This window comes from Aythya ferina (genome assembly GCF_964211825.1).
Source record: "Aythya ferina genome assembly, chromosome: 5".
Lineage (NCBI taxonomy): Eukaryota > Metazoa > Chordata > Aves > Anseriformes > Anatidae > Aythya > Aythya ferina.
Window position 1 is genome coordinate 30,816,155 of NC_140301.1, and position 8,133 is coordinate 30,824,287.

General features: G+C 44.1%; 1 protein-coding gene across 3 annotated transcripts in view; it reads right to left on the reverse strand.

The window, feature by feature from the left end:
- Positions 1 to 7,329, reverse strand: part of MIDEAS (mitotic deacetylase associated SANT domain protein) — a 55,866-nt gene extending 48,537 nt beyond the window's left edge. The window contains exon 1 of one of the 3 annotated variants that reach the window (XM_084521013.1): positions 6,635 to 7,329. The gene's annotated coding sequence lies outside the window, so the exon portion shown is untranslated. Of the gene's footprint in view, positions 1 to 5,365; positions 5,460 to 5,995; positions 6,227 to 6,634 lie in introns of those variants that run through there. The other 2 variants (XM_084521011.1, XM_084521012.1) reach the window with 2 other exon arrangements.
- Between the last annotated feature and the right edge of the window lie 804 nt (positions 7,330 to 8,133).

Sequence of the window (8,133 nt, forward strand, 5' to 3'; positions counted from 1 at the left end):
TGTATTTTTAATTCAACATAATAACAATTACCTCACAAATATTCGTAAAATTTAGCATGTCTTATGCAGGATAACATCTAGAGCTTGTCAAAAAAAGATTTGAGACAGTATTTCAACTTGGAATTTTCTAAGTCACGAAATGAAACGAACCCATAGTGGCAGTCAGATTTCTGTGCCGGTTTCACATACACGAGTTTTTGGCATGCTAAATTCTCATCATTGGAATCTCCTATAGCAATCAGAATGCCTTAGGGCTGTGGCTCTCTTTCTTCACACCAGGAATTTGGCAGCGCTGGGATTCTGTTCTGAAGTGGTATAAAATCAATTTCAAAATAGGAAAAGGCTTGATAAATTCTTCTCCACCCAAGTGTAGTAATTTCCCATAAACAGAGCAAACTCTTCTTTCAGGAAGTGCTTGGAAGTATGAACAATACATTACATAGGAAGAAACAAAATCCCAAGAGTATTTTTAACACATGGCACTTCGTTTTACTTTACTTTTCAATGATCTAAAGGATCAAGAATCTGCATGGTTAAGGATACTGCAAAACTGCAAGAACAGTTGACTCACATTATTATAAAACTCTAACATAACTTATCACAGATTGCTAAGAAACAGATGCAGGAGTATAAAAGGAGATGCCCAAGGAATCCTAAGTATGCACAAAAATAGCAGATTAAGTTTGCACACCTAAGTGTACGTGATTATGCAGAATTTGAAATTGCACAACATCCTCAAGCAACCTGGGAACCAGAGAAAATGTATTTTCACCGTACAAACCCTACCACGGCAATCTGGAGATTATTCAGAATTTTGCAGCTAGTTGCAACTTGAGACTCCATCACAATGCACACCACAGCCAAGATGAGGAGCATTTCAGCAGGTCTAGTGCCCCACAACACGTAGCTTCAGAGAACAGATTCCAGTTTACCCACACTGAAGTGATGCAGCTGATCTGGTAGCTGGGAGTCAACCATTCAACTCTGTACCACAACCAAACTGCAAAGCCAAATCAGTATTTCTGAAGACTTCTCAGTTAAAAGCCCTTGATAAAAAGATAAGAACAACAACTGCCGTCAAAACTAATGCATGTCTTGGTCACTATAGCTCTAACAATACCCAAACCAATTAAACAATAGATTAAGATAAAAAATAGCATGATACTCAAGCTTGAAAGAGTAGTCCTTTACAAATGGTACCCTCTAACATCGCAGAAAAAATAAACCTTTGTTCTCAGGGAAACAACTATAAGATGATGAGAAATTTAAGGGTGTGTAACTGAACAGTTTGTGTATGTACACAAACATACAAATTTATTTCAAAAAATCAGAAAAACATGATAAGAGGATGTACCATACATATTATTCAATTATAACCTCTCCTACTAGTAAACTACGATGAGGAAGGCCAAGAAACTGAGAAACAACTTTCAGGTGAGAAGATACATTGCAAGAAAGAAATAAGACACAAATACTGATTTAATTTCACTTGCTACCTCTTTATATGCCAACACTGAACACACAATGGATAAGTAAAATAATCAGCAAAATGTAATTAAAAACAGATACCAGAACTGTTTCACAGTTCATTGCTTCAGTCATTTAAGTACTGCTGAGGATTAAAACAATTCAAATCAAACAATATAGGACTGCAAATTTAATTCTAAATATCCAAAGACTACAAGGGAAAATGTTATTCCATGTTTTGCTGCAAACCTTTCAGGATGCCTTTAAGAAAACAACAAAAATACTAAACACTCTGCCACCATCCCCTTCAAATCTAGGTTTTCCCAGTTTTTAACTTCTTAATCAACATCAGCTGTCAACACATCAAGATGCATTCAAGTAATTTGTGCATTAAAAAGACCATTCATTTCTTAAGAGATGCAAATCCGAAGAATATCTGTATATCTTTCAGGCTAAATACAGATTAGTGAATTACATTAATTCAGGCCTGGTGAAGAAGTTGCACCAAACTTGATACAAAGCGTCAATGCAGAAAAACAAACAATTAAATAGTGAGATTTATTGCCGCATCCTCATTTGCTCCTAAACACTTGAACATTAGCTCCTGGCAAAAAGCACACATTCACTTTTTTTTTTTTTCTTTCCAGGGGGAAGTAGACAGCTTTTTCTGATAACAGTCTGTGTATTTTTCAGCTGCTAGAGTTGATCAGCAGAGCACTCTAGAAGGGCTACAGTTGGAGACCATTCAGAAACAGAAGTTATGCAAAACGCTGTGCAGTGCCTATTGAGCAGCCTCATGCTGGAAACACATGCCATTTGTGCACTGGGAGCTACTGTAGCTGCCAAGGAGCTTCCACGCGGCATGCAAGCTGCTGGTATGCAACTACAAAAATTTAAATTATTACTTGAGCAACCACCTCTTTCGGGACCTATATCGCACGACAGGGATTTGCTGGTTTGAATGCTGAAATCGCACTAGAGGGAACGCATGACTCAAAGCACGAACAACTCCCCTCTGACAGATAGCTCTGTGCCACACTATTCCAATTATTAGGGGAGGTGCTAAGGATGATATTTCCTTGAATTAGCAGTACAGCCCTCCCATTTACAAATTGCTCGGTGACAAGTCTTCCATTTGGAAGCTGACTCATTAGCCTTGGCTTGCCTGTGCCAGAATTTGCCAGCTTTCTGGACACGTGTTGCAAAACCTCACCACCAGAGCGCCTGCCTTCCACCTCCCACCCCCCAGCATTTTGTATGTTGAGCACTCTGAGAAAAGCAGTTTCTTCTCTCCCTTTATGTTACTTAGAATAGAAGTAACTGCACTGGAAATAACATGCACATTTATTACATTTCATTTTAGCAGAAACTGTAATTTAATGCATCACCTTGAAAAAACAGAAAACCTTTTTTTTTTTCTTTAAAGACAAAGGAAACAACCAAGATAGTTGGTTAGACCTGGTACAAGTCCTTTCAGTATTCTCATTCCATGATTTGGTCACAAAAGTAGCTGTTAAATGTTTACCTGAGCTCAAGGAAATACCAGATAAGTTTCTTGAGCAGAAACTCCTCCAGAATTACTAAAGCGTATTGAAACCGCACCCACCTTTGGAGATGGGACCGCAGGCTAGGCAGACTCCCATTCTGATTCACGGCAGCCACTTGTCTCCTTATGTGTCCAAGCCCCTCTCCTTTCCCCACACCCCACCCACTGCTACCATCACCAAGGTGGCTGCTTCTAAAGAAGGGCTGCAGGTCCTCCATCCGAGGCACCGCGAAGGACTGCCTGGCAGCTTGACATAAGAGCATCACAGGAGAGACAACAGGCTCGACAATATCTTCTGCAGTTCTGCAGCTACCACATATGGGTGGCAATAAGAAATAAAAAGTAAAAGTATAAATTAACCCCTGGAACAAGCATGGCTCATACCGTGCTCCAGACATCATTTCTTATCACTGCTACTCTCATCCGCCTTGGTGGGTTAAAGGCTAGCACAGCTACTCCTTCCTTTTGCTAATATGCAATAAATGTATGGGTATGACTAATTGCCCTGAGTACCACAGGACAACTCACAGACAAAAGTTACATGCTCCATGTACGTAAGTCCAAAGAATCCTGGTCTAAAACATTTTCTCCCACCACCTAGGCTGTGCAAAGCAAAAGACAACATAAGGAATGACTGTTGCATCACTACCACAATGATTCAAGGAATCCTTAAGCACTGTTCCTGTTTTCCCCAGAAGAGACTGATATTAGAACACCAACTATGACATCAGTCAAGAACAACACAAAGAAAAATATCTACAGATAGAACGCCACAGCAATGCACAGACTAGAGTATATTTGCTAATTTTGGGTTAAATGAAACGCTGCAATAAACTTACAGACGAATCACTATGAAACTAAGTTTGTCATGTGGTAGGTCTAGTGCTGGGGTTAATTAGCCACTCGCTAGAGTAAAAAAATAAACAAACAAAAAAATGCTTCAGCATTTCACCATGCTCTTCATTAACAAAGTTATATACATTTTACATGAAGCGTTGCGTTAACAATCTAAGGAAACTAACAACAGTAAGACGATCTGCAAGTTCAACTAAAATAACATGTTCTAGCGTAACACCAAGAAATTTTAAAGCAGCTTTACATTTTTATAGTACTTTCCAGCACAATGTTCAAAACAAGACTTCAGCATTAAGTCCTCAGCAAAGACGATTAAATATAACATTTCCAGAAAATTGCCTCTAATCTTGGAAAGGCCAATTTCCAAATGGATACAAAATTACAGGTAGCCAGCACCTTTGAAAAACAAACCTTAGGTACCTTCAGTTGTATTCAGAAGAGCTTCGCCCATAATTTTGATCTGCCAAAGTCTTAGTCAAACAGCTTGCTACTAGTGTCCGTGGCACACTTCCAATGCCTTGTCCTATCAGCCAGCAGTGCAAGATCACCGAACAACATGCTGCTCTTCACAAAAATCATTGCACTTTAAACCACACGTTCAAAACTTATGCTTTGTCTAGTATTCCTTTCAACCTCGTATTTTCTATGTGCTGACACAGAAACTCTACCCAGTGTTTTTCTCTCCATTTCCAGGCAAGATAGCTGAACTGCAGTTGCTTATTTTAACACAGGCATTTTTCTCCACACCCGCATACAAGGAATTAGATCAGAGCAGGAATTACACTAAACTTGCAGGGCTATTAGCAAATCTGACTGCTTCTCACTTGCTGCATAATCACTTCAGAAACACGAACAAGCTTTCTGTGTATGCTGTGATTTTGGACACTACAGGTGGCGTTTCTGCTGAATATTTCATCTGTGACTTCTATAAGCCTCGCTCCACTTCTCCTTCCCCTCCCTTCTAATTCTTCGGTAAAGTCAAAGAGGAACATGGCAGTTCAATACAGAATATATTCTCATTTTACCATTTGCAATGCAAATCCAGGTTTTGTTCAGTACAGAAATCTTGCACAATAGCCTGTGTATACGTATTCGTTCCAACAATGCTGTCCTATGCAATCACGCTGTAATTACACACAGTCATAAAGCTGCTGCTGTTGCTGCGTGGAACTGCAGTCTCGCCCTCTAAACAACCTAATATCAGTCTCTGCATTAGGACATTTCTTTTCTCTCTTCCCCTCCCTTGAATGCCTACTGCTTGCTCCGGTACGGAGAGCCCTTCCAGTGCACTCGAAACCTGGTCAGGAGGAAATCCAATTATTTTGGCTATTATCAAAAAGAAGCTCTCTGTTTTCAAGCGGCAGCCAAGTAAATCTCTGTCGAGCAAAGAACATTTCTTTAGTTCCGAAGGCTGCAACCACACACGACTTTACAAACCAAAAATAAATCCTGCTTACGCCTGTTAAAAAACCCGTAAGTATTATATAAGACACTCACATACGTGCGTGGGCGTATTGTCAGCTTTTACTGGTAAACTGCAAAGAATCCGTCCTTTTCAGCTGCTGCCAGAGCAAGAGCTGTACGTTCGGGAGCACGGGACTTTCAGAAATTATCTAATAAATTCCTCCCCACCCCCCTCCGTTGCATAAATCCCAGCCGAGAAACACAATCCGTGCAAACCCAGCCGCTGCGCCTCGACGGGCGCCTGGAGCCCAGCGCGCTGCGCCCGCAGCCCCGGGCACACGCGGAGCTGCCCCGGCTCGAAGGGAAAACCCCAAAAAAGCCCAAGCCCGGCCGGGCCGAGCCCCCGACCCCCGAGGAACCCCGAGGAGCCCCGCTGGGCAGCTCGGCCGGCCGCAGGCACATCGGGAGAGCCCTGCAGGAGCACCGGGCCGAGCCCCGAGCCTGGCCCCGCAGCGGGCGGCGAGCGGTGCCCCGGCCCCCCTGTCACCGCCGCAGGGGCTCGGCCGCCTCATGCTGCGGCCCCGAAACAAGAAGCCCCGGGAAGGGAGCACACACACGCACACACACAGATACAGCCCCCCCTCGCCAAAATGGCAGGGAAACGGAAGCAAACCGCGCTCAGCACAGCGGCCCGCGGCTGAGGCACCGAGGGGCGCTTCTCACCTGCGCAGCCAGGCGCGGCGGCCGCCCGCGGGGACGCGGGGCTGCAGCTGGCGGAGAGGGCAAGGAGGGCCGGCGACGAGAGAAAAACCCCAACAGCAGCAACAACAACAACAAAAAAACTTTGTTTCTTTCTCTCCGGGACTCAGGGAAAGCGTCACTTCCTAGTGCGGTAAGCGGGGAGGCTCCCGGGCCCGGGCTCCTCAACTCCTCCTCCTCCCGCCTTCCTCCTCCTCCTCCTCCTCCCGCCGCAGCCCAGCTCCCCGCCGGGCCCGGGCCCCTGCCCGCAGCTCGGCTGCTGCTGCTGCTGCTTGCCGGGAAGGGCTGGAAAGCCCCGGAAAGCCCCAAAAAGTAAGGAGCGGGGAGAGGCTGCAGCGCTGTTTGGGGAGGGGAGCCCTGCAGAGCCGCCTTCAGCACCTGGCCAAACTTGCAGCCTCGCCGCCCCGAGCCCGGCGCTGCCTGGCGTCCTGGCCTGCGCCGAGGGGAAAACAGGCAGGCAGACCCTAAAAGGACTTGGTTGTTAAGAAACCTCTGGTAGCAGGAGAAAACATGTTGTTTTCTCTCCCCTTTTATGGTCATTCTGCTCTTCAGGAAGAGCTGTAAAGCAGTGGAAAAAACGGGGAAGAGGGAAAGGATTTGTACCTAACACAAATCTGTAGGTTTCCTCTGTGCTGGTGGCTGCTTAGCACGCATCTGAAATTGATTTTCAGAAGAAAGTCGTTCTTTCCACGTAGAGCATGCACTGCGGTGCTGCTGAGGTTTTTAAAAACGCTCAGCTCGTCTACTGGAATATGGCTTCCTCTCGTGTTGGTCTGAAAATAAAAAAGTGTGCTGGCAAACGCAGGCACACTGCTCCTCTTAAGGCAGGAAATAAAGCAGCTGCTTCGTCACTGCTCCCCCTGTAGACTGCCACCGATACTTGAGTTCATTAGCCATCAAGAAAACTTTCAGAAAATAACATTTAGACAGCACTCAAAGATTAGGCTCTTATTTAGTGAAATGTGCCAAGCAGCACGACAATACCAAGCATTTTTCCCCCAACGTGCACGCGGCCACGTTTACCTCCACGAAGCCGTAGATCATGCATCACATGCAGGTTGGTGCACCTTTTCCAGACCAGCAGGGCAGCTTCACTTCTACCATGCACATTTCACCAGAGTGAAATAGATTAACAATATTTTTGCACTGCTTACTCTGGTTTGCGTTTCTTTCACAATAGTTCCTGGCTTCTGTGCAGAACTTTTTACCAGGGAAGCTGGAAGATGCATGGAAAAGGGAGCCCGGAGAAGTGACTTACCCATGACTACAAAGTGTATCTGATGCATAACCAGGTTTCTCTGATGAGTCCCAGGTCAGAAGTCTAATTACCACACCCAATCTTTTCCTGTCATGGTGCAGAGAATAACAATGAGACATGGAGGTGAGGAGCAAAATAGTAGCCAGAGGTACTTTTGGTGAAGGTTTTTTTTTTTCTTTCACAATCAAAGGCAGCATTTGATGTAGTGCTGGCCCAATCAGATGTTCAAGGAAAACTCTTCTTTATAACCATTAATACACTTACTCTTCTAAACTCCTGAACAGATAGGAGCAGTAAGTTAATAACTATGTGTTCACAACTGTTCACTAATTACCTAATACGTAAAGCAAACTCAAAGTAATCAAACATACATGTATAATGACCAAAACTGAAGTCAAAGGCATACAACCCACCAGTTTAAATTGCTCTAATAAAGACTAAAAGGACAAATTCCATAAACTGAAGTTGTTTCCTTCTCTGTTACAAGACATTAAGCAATCAGTGTTCTCCGTGAAACACATCAGATATTGATAAGATTGAAACTGCTTATCTCAACTTCCACTGGGGCGAGGGAAGTCTGCCATGACTGTAAATCATGTTGTAACAGCGAAGTGTAGCCCTTCCTTCCAGCCAGAACAAATGCGTATCATACTTCACCTGTTTAGAGTTTGGGAAGTGAAATGATGAGCAGCATCTCACGTTTCACAATACATAATCACGTAATAGCAGCAGACAATGGCAGAAACGTCATCATCTGGCTACAGATGCTAACATTGCGCAGAGCAGGGAGTATGCTTTCTATCCTTGTCTAGGAGACATCTTAACATTGTCATCCTTTGTCTCC